This window comes from Geospiza fortis, unplaced genomic scaffold (genome assembly GCF_000277835.1).
Source record: "Geospiza fortis unplaced genomic scaffold, GeoFor_1.0 scaffold27, whole genome shotgun sequence".
NCBI classification, from domain to species: domain Eukaryota; kingdom Metazoa; phylum Chordata; class Aves; order Passeriformes; family Thraupidae; genus Geospiza; species Geospiza fortis.
Window position 1 is genome coordinate 1,108,633 of NW_005054329.1, and position 12,722 is coordinate 1,121,354.

Genomic DNA, 12,722 nt, shown 5'->3' on the forward strand with positions numbered 1-12,722 from the left:
CATTCCTGCCCAGGGTTGGATCCAGAGCTCTGCACTTGACTCAATTAATAATGGGTGTCCCTGAACTCACTGTTCACAGGATGAATGAAATATTTTTCACCTTTTGTTTGCCTCCATTCTTGGCACTTCTGCAAACTATGAAAAGCTGAAATATCTGTAGCTTGCCAAGAACTGTTAATATGAAAATGTAATCTTTCCTCTCTGGTCTGGCAGTCATATGTGTCAAACAACATCTCACATCTGATCTTGGACAACACCTGAGCTTTTCCTAAAAAATGGAGCAGACCTGGGGCTCCACACACATGTTGTACAGCTTTCCCTTCTCATGCAGCATCAGGAGAAGCCAGGCACTGCAGCACAGCTCAGCCTTCCTGTGTGTGGCTTTCACACCTACATACTTTGGCCTGCGCTGCTAAGCAGTATCTCTTGACAAATCAATATTCTTCCTAATGTTAAATATTTTGTCTCTCTTCAGCCATGCCTAAGTTAAGTGCAGTTTCCCTCAGAGGAGGATACACTACTGTGTAACTGGGTGTGTTAAGTCAGATACTAGGTCTGGTTTTAAGAAGTGCTGAGCACTCACAACTCCTGTCACAGCCAGGAGGTGCCTTATGTTGACTGAAAGCACAAACCCTGCAAGTCCAGATCTCCATGTCTCCATTCCTCAGCTCTGAAGCCAAGCCCACTGTATTCCCAAGTACTCCAGACACTCAGCTGACATAAATGAGCCGGACTGCACTGAGGTCAGCTGGACCCACAGACTGGCACTGGTGCTCTGATCCAGCTTTGGCAAGGGCACCATGGAGCTGTCCACTGTCTGGCCCATATTAGTGTTCCAAATGCATAAAATACTGCATGCAAGCTGAGATGAGATGGCTTGAATGGGATAGGGATTATCAGGAAGCCAGGCTGGGCAAGTGATTGCATGATGTGCACGCCGTGTCCATGGCCTGAAAGGCAGCAGTAGGCGCTGCTCTGCGATCCCTGCTGGAACACCCAGCGGCAGCAGAGCGGGGCTGCACGCACCAGCCCTGACAGGCTGTAACAGGAGCTGTGCCCCCAGCTGCACGTGCTGGAAAGCTCTCCTTGACACCACCACAGTCTGCTCTCTTGGAGCCCTGGAATGGTTTCAGCATTTCTCAGACAGTATCATATCAAATGACTGAAAGTATTTTCAAAGAGGTGTTTGCTTCCCTACATTTTGTTTGAGTTAATAAAAAGTGACAGAGTTGGAGAGAAAGCAAAGCACATGTGTTCCTGGAAAGAAAAAAAAGTCAGTCAACAAAAAATGTGACCAACTGGAGACCAGTGCAATCAGGATGGCTTGAAAACATCTGCAGCCAAAGAATGAGGGAAGGGCACAGAAAAAGAAGGAATGAGGAGGAGGGAAGGCAGTTCTGCAAAGTTCAGGCTGCCCTCCATGTCGTGCCCTCACTGCACTCTCTTGCAGATGATTATTTAGCTGTGACTGAGCGTAACAAGCAGATAGGGTCAGCATGGCACAGGAACCCACTGCACTTCAGCAAGAGCACTCAGCTCCTCAGGAACAGACACAGTCTCCAGGCTAGGAAGGAGAATCAGTCTCCAAAGTTGACATTCTGGTACCTTTTAGGAGCACTAAATAAAAGATGATGGCAAGAGGAGAAGAGGACTATTTTATTTACTTGTAAGTGCCAGAAAACAGGTTTTTGTTTCTTTCTAAGGTCACACGTGTTTGTAGCTTAGAGCTAATTAAAATGCTAAATTACCTCCAGCAACTGCAGAGAAAAATAAGTTAATTACACATGACAAAAAAATTTTAAGTTTCTTAGTTCATTTTGAAATAAACAAATGAAACCCCTAAGATTTGTTGCGTTGGTAGCTTTTCATAACAGGAAATAGTAATAACACATTTCTGTCTGTAGGAACTTCCTCTGGTTCCCCTCTTGGCACCAAGGGAACTATAGGAAGCTGCCTGAAACAGGCACAAAAGCCTTTCTGTGGCAGGAAGCCAGTTCCGCTCACTTTCTGTCTCCTGCTGAGGGCATTGGGAGCCCCTGAAAGGCTGCTGGCACTTGGCTGGAACAGGAAAGCACAGGTCTGTGTCCAGCAGCTCTGCATTCCTAACTCAGACACACAAGGGAATTAAAAGAGGAAAAGTAATGCCCAGATTTCCTCTCCCAAGCTCTGTTTCTCAAGGCGATGCAGCCAATCTCCCTGGAGGACCAGAGTGAGGCAGTCTGAGCCCAGACTGAAGCTGTCCATGCACACAGACAGGTACTGCCCTCTGCATTCGTGGCAGCATTCTTGCAAACGTTAAAAGGCAAACAACCCTTGTGGCAACAAAATGAAAGCTGAACTCATCACAAATCAAGTCCTTTGGCATGTCACATAAGGTCCCACTGAAGTGTTCCCATCCCAGCCTTAGACATGCCTGCCTGAGGTTCCAGCCACTCCAGTTGCCATCCTGCCCCTGGTCTGCCAGCGTGGCCCAGCTGCAGGCTCAGAGCAGGGGCTGCAAGTTTGCCCCTGGTTTTAAGAAGCCTGTTGGTCAGTGCTGCTGAGGTTCTTCTGCCAGTCACAGTCCTGGCTCTGAGTACACAGAGCTCTACAATGCCCTGTCACTGCTGTGTGGGGCCAGGCTGCCTGGGCACAGGAAACAGGACCTACAGGGCAAAGAGGAGGCCAGGTAACACTGCAGATTCTCTATGTGGGACACCTGGAGGGGCACATCTGACACTCCCCTGCCAGGTCTGTGCCACTCCAAGGGGCCTTCTATGTGCCAGAGCAATAGAGGTCCCCGAGTGTCACTTATTAGCCACTGGAGTACGTATCTCACTTAGACACACTGTTAAAATACATCTTTCTAATTTGGAAAAGCAGATTTTGCTATCCTCCCCCTCTTCAAGCTCAGAATTGTTAACAAACGCTGCAGTTCAGAGGTATGAACACGGCTGTCCTAATAATGTGTCTCTCTAGATTCTTGTCATGCTGCCCTGGTGATATTCAGCGTGATAATGAAGGCAGCAGGGAAGGAAGAACAGAGAAAATAGCAAACAACCTGGGAATAATGTGGAGTTGCCATGAAGAGTCACAGATTTGCTTACTGGAATTTAGAGCAGTTTCATTTTTTTCTCCAAAGTCCTGCTTGCTGTAGCAGAAGTAGCAGAAGCCCATATGTAGCAGCAGAACCACTCAGTGGAGCTCAACACTGCAGGGGCAGCTCAGGTACAGATGAAAAGGTTTGTCCTGGGCACTTTGTCAGCTCAAAGATGCTCTTAGCCTACAAGATCCAGATGGAATGAGAGGATACAAACAGCCCCAGGGCTGACATCACCTCCCAGCCTCGAGACATTCCTAGTTAAAATGCAGGAATGACCTCTCCTTTCCAACCATCCCTGGAAAGCACCTGCGTTGCCAGTCACTGAAGAGATCAAGGGTCAAGAGAGCAGAATGGAAAAATAGCTCCTCCATTTTGCTGCAGGGCCTCAGAAGGTTACAGCAGCTGGGAGTGAGGGAAAGTGAGAGGGGATGGAGCAAATGAGAGAGGCAGGACCTGCTTGTAGTGGAAGGTGCAGGGGCAGGAGGGCCCAGAATGGCTCCATCCACGCACTCTGGCCTTGCCCTTCATTCTCTCACCCCAGCTGGCTCTTGCCTGCACTCGGTCCTCACTTCCAGCACACCCAGCCCTGTGCTCTCTGTCCTCCCCAGCAGCCGTGGGGAGCAGCTGTGACAAGGATTGAACTGAGATCAGCAAGGGATCCAGACTTCTCCGTTCCTCCAAAACTGCAGTGCATTGGAATGAAGTTAGCTTTTCTTTCCTGCTCATTTAGCTGAACTTCAGTGATATGGTTAAGGTAGCAAAACTTCACTGCTTAACTGGACCTAAAGCAGTAAGAGCCTTTTGCTAGTTTCTGCAGAACTGCATACATGAAAATTTATCAATTTGTGAGATGATTTTTTTTTGTCTTGACATTTGTTTTTTATCTTTCTTAATAGACACAATGTTTAATTCACTGTAACTAAGGACACTGGGATTTTAGTGAGTTTTCTGTCAGTTCCCATAACTCATTTTGATGGGAACCCATTGGATTTTAATGGAAACCTATTAGGTGAACATATTGTGATCATTAATGAACTTGATGTGCAATTATACGGGGAACCACCTAAAGGTAATTAAAACCTATCAAGACCACTAGGGAATAAAGAGAAAGGAAGTTACTCTTGTTTAAGACAATTAGTGTAGACAATGATCTGAAAACAAAATAAATGATCCCTGATGAAGAAAAGCTGTGTAGGTGGCTACCCTGGAAGACATAGGCCATGCAAACAAGGGTTTCTTTAGAAAACAACAATTACTGTAGATTTTTCTATTGCAAGTAGTGCTTTCACAGGGAAGTTCAGCATTTTCCTTCCTATTGCTTAACTCTCTGACATTTTGCTAATGTCTGGTTCTCTGGGTCTGGGGTAGAAGAGCACAGATTCTTCTGACACCTCTGTGCTTGCAGATCCAGGTAGAGGGAAGCAAAGTAGTATTAATCCTTGTTTCAGAAGGATCTGCTGATGACATTGTGCCTGGACTGTGCACCCAGCCCCCATTTTCTCTGTGTCCAGGGCAGCTGGAGAAGGCTGCATGTGGCTAACAGAGCCCAGGGATGGCAACACCCCAGCAGGTGGGCTCCAGCGCGGAACAGAGAGAGCAGAGATGTGTTCCTCCCCGTTACAGGCACTCAAGTGCAATGAAAATTTTCCTTTAGTTCTTTTACTGTTCTGCCCTAGTGAAGCACTGCTTGATCCCAGGAACATATTCTCCTAACCATGAAAGACCAGCATCTCACTGAGCAAGCAATCTGCAGACTCAGAAAGTGCCCCTAAATCACTGCTATATTCCCCAAAATCACAAGAAATCTTGTTGCTTGCTGGTCACTGGACAATTAAAGGGTCCCTCACTCCATTGTCCCGGATCCACTCTGCATGCCTTTGGTGCAGAAGCAGGGAACAGAACGTAATTAGCTGGCGGGTGATGTCCACCAAATGTCATCCCTGAACACATTTGCTTTGGTCCCTATTCACCAGCATCGACAGCAAGGCTGCTTCCCCATCCACTGGCAAAGGCTTTCGCCAAGATTTTAGAATTCAACAATGAAACAGGCCTGCAACTAAAACATTTATCTGGCAGTTTTCCCTCTTTAAGTCAAAGTGTTATGTTGGCACACGGCACTGTGGGTGGCGATTTGCCAGAGAAAAGCATGTGTTGGAAAACCTTGCTCAATATTACAGCAATCTCGTGCTCACAAGCCTCGAACGAGTCGAGGAGGAGACTCTGCCAGGGGGCTCCCGGCACCCGCCCCTTCGCAGGGCAGGCACAGAGCAGAGCTGCACGCTCGCCTCCAGCCACGGACAAATGAGGTGTTGCTGGCCACAGCCTGGCGTGTTACATGTCCTGCTGAGGAGGAGTGGGAGAGCTGGGGGCTGTAGGGTGACTGCCTGGAGTACAAGTCAGCTGGTCAGCAGGAGGTTTTGTGGAGGATAGCACAGAAAGACATTGTTTTATATTTTTTAAACAGTGCCCTGCGGGTCCTTAAGTTTCTTTGGGACCAGCCCAAATGTTGGACAGCTCTGGTAGGCTTTTTATATGGGGCAGATAATCCTCACTAAAGCACAAAGAAACACCAGAGGGACTTGCCTGTAGTACAGAAAAACATATTGAGGAGGCAACAGTAACTTAATATGCAAGAGAGGCCTGGATTCAGAAGTCAGTTGCATCATTCATTTAGCAACACTCAAGCCATGGAGCAAGAGCTGGGCTGCCAAGTGTGTGCACTGGGCATTGTGCTCCTGCCAAGTTACATCTTAGAGGAGCCAAGGAATGAGCCAGGACAAAAACAAGAGGATGGAATGGAGTAGTACTGAGCCAAACAAAATCAGGACTCTGTTCCCCCTGGCCTCAGCTGCCCAGGTACGTAGCCAATGATGGGACCAGGAGAACGGGGCCTGCGAAAGCTGTGCCCATCCCACTTGCCAGGTCAGCAGGGCAGAGCCTGTTGCCACAGTGGAGCTCAGTGCCAGCAGAGCTGTTCCCCTGGCAAACACTGGCAAGCCCACAGCTAAAATGTCCCTCTGGCCATCCAGCTGAAGTTCAGCCCTTTGGGGCACTTCTAAGCAGGTTTGTGAGACATGAAGTCTGCTGCTGAAAGAAAGGCTCTAACTCAGTCCTGGCTTCTGAGGCTGGTGCTGGGGGTCACTAGGTGAGAGAGGGGCCTCTGCTTTTGAGCCAGAATGGTCTGAGGAAACCCTCTTCCCAACAACAGCACGAGCAGGACAGCAAGAACAACACACCTTCTGTTCTAAGGCAGCTACCAACAAAGCTGTTACCTGTTACCACAACTGGCAGCTAAGTTAGACATCAAAAAGCCACAAAATAGGTTACCATTCATTCTGCTTTTTCAGCATTATGTACACCTGTATTTCAAAGTCTTCAGACAAAGCCTTATCCTGCTGCCTTATTTCACTCCTCTCCTGCTCCCTCCTCCATCCCCACGACAGCCTTGAGGCCAGATGTTCACCAAGCATGTGGCTCTGTGAATTGCACCAGACAATGGCAAACTGCACCTCCTCTGTCATCTGATTTTTCTCCCTTAGCTATACTGAGTGACAAAAACACTTTTTCACATCAATCTTTTTTTTTATTATAAAGTTGTGCAATGCCTCCAGGGTCTGTCTGAGACTCTGGCTGTTGTGCTGGGGCAAGAGTTGCTGCTGTCATCACCAGGAGTTACAGCACCCCTTGAAAAGTGTAGTTTCAGCTCTGAATTCCTTAGTTTGGATTGCAATTTCCCATTACACTTTAAAAATGAAAGCAACAGACTTCAATCCGCTCTCATGTCCATGCAGCTGCAACACTAGAATGGGCTTTGAATCACCTGGATCTGGAAGATGCAGGACAAGTAAGTGTCCAAGGTTCTGGGTGCAGTCTCACAGCATTGCAAGCTCTTCAGCCAAGCCCTAGGAGCAGGGCAGCAACAGGAAGTGACAGGCCAAGCTGCTACAGCTATCACTGAGTGTGGTTAGAGCAAAAGCAATTTCATTTCCCTTTAATGAGGTTTCCAGGTAAAGCCATTGTGGGTTTTCCAGGACCTTCATCTTGCTGTGTTTCAAACTGCCGGCAGGGCAGATGTCGCACAGGAAATCCCAGCGCTGGGCAGCTCCTCCTGCCCAGCAGAGCCTGCTCTCCTGAGCTCAGAGCAAACACTGGAATCTAGCACACCTCAGTGGAAGTCAGTAGAAGAGCCCCCTTGTCGGGGCTCCCGTGCTTGGAGCACTTTCTCCTCCAGCTGCCAGGCAGAGCAGGAGCCTTTCAGATGGAGAGGTATTGGAGGGCAACCACTCTGGAAGAAAGGATCACAGAATAAAACAGCTCTGCAGCAGGTACTCAAAATTTCTATGTAAGCAGAGGAACGCCTCACTTCCTCTGAAAAACAACATAAAATAAAAAAAAATTGTGTGTAGAGCAGGAGGAGAAAAACATGTGGCTGTGATTCATACATCAACCTTTTGTTAATAAGCCTTTATATTTCTTATCTGCTCCACCTCACTGATGTGTGGAGCTGCTGTGTTTTCACATGTCTTGCAATGCATACAGGGTCTTTAAAAAAAAAATAAAGATAATGCAGTAATATTGTGCTAGTGCCAGTATCACAAGTCATCCTTCAAACTGCTCCCCTCCTGACAGAAGTGCATGCAATGTACGTGCCTGAAATCCTCCTTAGGAATCCTAGTCTGTTTCGTCTTCACCCTCCATTTGAAATGAAGCAGGAGAGGGGAGTAAAATCCTTTCATTTTCTGCAGTTCTTGCCTTTTGTCTCCATGGTGTGGCTGCCCTTGCCCCTGCTGCAGCTGAGCCCATTCTTTTGCTCCGTGTACCAGTTGGGATTTTTGACCTTTGGAAGAAAATAGCAGTTCCACCACCAGCAGGTTCTCAGTTCAGAAATACTTCTTCCATAAGGGACACCACTCCATTCTCCTTTCCTCTTCCCCCAGACCACCAGCAAAAGCTTCAATTACCTTTTTTTGCCACCCCTGCAAGCCATTTAACCCTCTGCTTTGCCCTGGGCAAGCTCAGTAACTAATCTGTCATTGCTTTGTACCTGTGTCTCCTCAGCTATCTGAAGCAACACAGATCAGAGGGGCAGACACACAGCAAAACTTGAGGTAGGAGGTGGGATCTGGAGTGGTTTCACCTTTTTGCCTTTGTTTCATACATCTCTCTTCAACCCAGCTGCTTCTGATGGAGGCTGTGAAAAGGACATGAAAATGCCCACAGAAATAAGGGAATAACATGAGATCCAGGACTTCATATCATATTTGTTGTTCCAGTCTAACATATCTAAACATTAATATTGTCCTTGGATAGATTTACATGATTTTTGTGTTTGCATTTCCTACATTTGAACCATTCCAAACCTGTCACGGTCACTCCAGGCTGTCCCAGGCCCTTCCCACAGGGCGGGTGTCAAACCCACTGTTTCTGTCTGTCTGTCTGCAGCCCCCTTAACCAGTCACACACGGAGTCCCTGCTTCCCAAGACACACAACTTCCCTGTGCCAGTATAATACACAGATCGTACCTGTATATCACATTAGCACTGTGATAGCCTATTTTCATCCCAATCCTCACACTTACTCCTGGCTCTAAATTGTTCTTTATAAAGAGGTCTGCAGGGACCTTGTTATTTTTATTGCTGTAATAAGGCAGCTCTACAGGAGAGAAGGAAAGTGTTTAGAAAGATAGTAAAGGCCCCGAGGCTGTCTGAATGTCAGGGAAGGCCTGTTGCAGAGGCCAAGAGACCTGGGCTCTCTCCTTGGTGAACACTAATCAATTTGGCTTGCAAAACGCATGCCAGACAATAAAACACAAAGGGTGGAGGTGCCCAGCTCAAGGATTGACCTGCACCAGCCTCTCTGTCCAAGAAAGGAGGAAAACAGAAATACAACCCCTCCTCAGAGGTTGCTTTGGGGTGGAGCTCCCTCTTCCACCTCTAGGGAACAGGCACCTTCAGCCACAATGATCTGAATCCCACGGAAACACTCTGAAAAAGCAAATTACCAGCAGCACTTTTATGTATTTCAAGTAATTCTAAGCACAGCTCATCAGGCAGGTGATTAATGGTGTCACCTAAGGTGTGTGCTCTCAGGCACCAAGGCTCAGCAGCCCTGTTAGAGGACTATGGATAGACAGATAGACAGACAGATAGACAGATAAAGTGTCCCTTGGACTTGGAGGAGAGTAAGTAGCACACTGACAGGTGAGGAGTGCCTGTCAGTAAAGAGGACCAGGACACTCACTGAAACAGCCATCGATCCCATCAGTGCCACTGTCTGCTCCAGAAGCAAATCCTCCAACATGCATGACAAAATGTCACAGCCTGGATTTAATTTCCAAATCATGCAGTAATAATGCAGAGAGAGATAATGCTAAAGGTAGAGCAAGAGTAAGAGACTTTCAGGGTTACAGCTGAAACAAAAACAAACATTAAACAAATTGGGTGACCAGAGCTGTGCCTGCCCTCACCACAGGCACTTTGGCTGAGCAGAGATGCTCCAAGTGCTTCTGACCAAATGTCAAAAACCAGGAAATGCTATTTCATCAAGAACAGAAGTGCTCCCTGGGAACGTGGGCAGCTCAGCAAAGCTTGAAATAGGAATACTTCTGAACAATTTGTTCCTACATTCTGAACTCTATATCCCTATATACTTTACTGCTATATATCATCTCTGACACTTGGAAATTATTGCAAAGAAATGCTTCCGTATAAGAGATTTGTAATGGTTTGATAATGTTACTTTGCAGGCTTTTTCCCAACTGAAATATTTCAGCTATTGTGACTAATATAACATTTCAACATTTTGATTTTAATCACAATTTAGGACCAAAAAAAAAATCTGAAATGCTAGAATTTCTTGAGGGACCAATATTTTGTTATCCAAAAAGCCTTATTGCTGAGGAGAAACTAAAAAGTTAGTGCCTTGGGAAGTGATTCAGTGCTGCAACAGCATCTCTGACACGAGAGCACACTGTACTAATAGATGAGGCTGTTGTATGATGCTAATGTGGAAACTGGAGCTCCAGCAAACCGTTCATCTCCCTGGTGAACAGCTGAGCTCAGTAGCTCACAACTGTTTGCTTTATACGCTCCCTTGTTGTTGCCATGAGGCCAAGAACACATATTCAGTTCCCTCAACATTCCTGCTAGACTTAATACCCATTCCAGGTTCCCTCTTGGCACAGAGAATTTGCTGGCTTGATCCAAAAGTGAAAGCCTCCTTTCTTGTCTCAATCCTGTTGCTTTCAGCAAAGTGGCAACTCGCTTTTCTGAGTGCTGGGATTGAAAGAAAGAGCTCCCTGCTCCATACCTGCGTGACCCACAGAGGCTGGGCCCGGAAGATTTGCAATGGGAGCCATTCTGCCACCATTATCTCAGAGTTCCTTTCAGATCTTACAAGGCAGTGATTGATCTGCCCATTGCAATGGGTTTGACTAACATTTCATTACCTGTCCCCACTGAAAATGTTGTTTGATTTAGGTTCAAAGAGCTCATTATGTAGGGTTTTTTTTCCTCAGGAAAAAAAAATGAAATGCAGAATCAGGGAGTATCAAGTCCTGAGCTAATTACTATTTGCCAAGGTTTGGTTGGTGTATGAGTGTGTCTGAGATTTTGCTCATTACCAGTTGTATAATATGATTTCTACTGCACAGTTAATTAGTACCCAAAAAAATAACCTAAGGAATTTACACAAGCCTAGTTGGAGGACAAGAAATAAATCACTGAGGAGTAGGTCTGGGGAGAGTCCCCAGTGAGGACACTTTCATTATTGATGTAAAACACTCAGAGGTTTAACTTTCAAAACAGACATTTTGGGAGAAGCTCTGATGGATCTCAAGGAGAGTCTCTGTGCTATAATCAGACAGTTGAACTCCATCTCATTCCACAAGCTCAGTGCTTTTATGTGGCTGATGTCAGCAATCTCCAAACAGGTCCCAGCCCAGACTGGGGGTCCTGGTGTCCATTGCCTTGGCAGAGGCACTGAGGTGACGTTCAGCCTGGCTGCAGGGGGCTGACTCTCATTTAAGCTCTTGGCTTCCAAGAAGCCCCTTCTTTCACCAGTCCTTTCCAAACACCTGAAGCTGACTTAGAGAAACTTGACTTAAGCATTAGTACAGACACCCCTTCCTTCCACCACCACAGTATTCACCCTGAGACAGTGGAAAACGTCATTGATCCTTTGAATTCAAGACAGCCAAGACAGACCAGTTCACAGATCTGCTCCCCCACCGTCACCAGGCTCCTCTAGGTTACACATAGACATGTGAATTACCTCCCCAGCTGTGCAGTGTGACTGAAGAATAATCATATTACTCCTAAAAGGCTTCATCTTGGCTAGTATTGTTCACCACTCCAGGAACGAGACATACTGGAAAGATGCCACTTCAATTTTGAGGCAGATGGGTTTTACTATATGTGTGGGTTTGGTGGGTTTGGTTTGTTCTCCAAGGTCATTGAGCTATTCTGACCTTTGGGCTGAACCTGAAAGGATCCTCTGTATATTCCTTCTAAACCAGTCCATTCAGTCTTACTTTCTGCCCTTTTCAATTCAAGATGCCTTTGCCCTTTCAAACATGTGCAGTTGTTCTATCATGAGTTCTACCAGCCAAAACAGAAAATAAAATTTACTATGTACACAGGCAGACTCTCAGTGAGCCTCTTCCAGCAGCTTGGCAAGAAATAACACCTACTGGGAAGTATTAAAACCAATGACCATCCCAGACTCTTTAAAAAGAAGTTAGATACCAGTAACCCAATATGTGGCTGTAAAATGTCTTGCTCTGTCTAGGTCTGTGTTTGTCATCATATCAAAGCCTAGAAGTGGTCTCCACTTTGCCTGTGTTGGAATTCTTCATTATTCACCACTCCTCCCAAATCTGATGTGATCTGCAAACTAGGAAATCTTGCTTTCTATGTCCTCAGCCAAGTCTTTCATACACTGTAACTATCAGAAAGACCAGGATCTGCCAGCGCAGTCTCCTACAGTACATGCTCCTTTATTAACTTGTCTTTCATCTTGAAAGGCTTCTATTTATGCCTCCTTTCCCCACTCTGCTCCTGTCCTCTGGCCAATTTTCAATCAGTGAGCCAATTCTTCCCCTTTCCAACTCCCCACCTTTAGACATTAACCTCCGACGTGGGACCCTGTCAAACACCGTCTGAAGATCCAAGCCTCTCCTGACTCCTGCTTAGCCTCTTGTCTATGCCGACAGGAGTGTATGTTCTAAAAAAAGAAATTTCCAAAAGTTAGCGAGGCAGAAAAGGTCCTTTCCGGAAACCATACTGGCTATCTTTGGTCAAGCTGTGCGTTTCTCAACAGGCCACCTTTCATCTATTAAAACATTTTCTAAGACTTGTCTTCACCTGAAGGGAAACGAACTTCCCTGCAAGACCCTGGTGCACATCTGGGTCGTTCCTTAAATAATGGTGGGAGGCTGTCCGCCTTCCACCTTTGAGGAATCTCCTGCAAAACACTTCAGCTCTGTGAAGTGCCTGTGAAAACCTTTCCAATTTAGACCCACAGTTCCTTTAACCTCTTTAATAAGAGAGCCATGGAGTAGGGGGTTTGGTACCAACCATCCACTTCACACCCTTCAGCTCCCTGAAAGCTTCATTTTCTGTGCTCTCTTAGCCTTTGAGG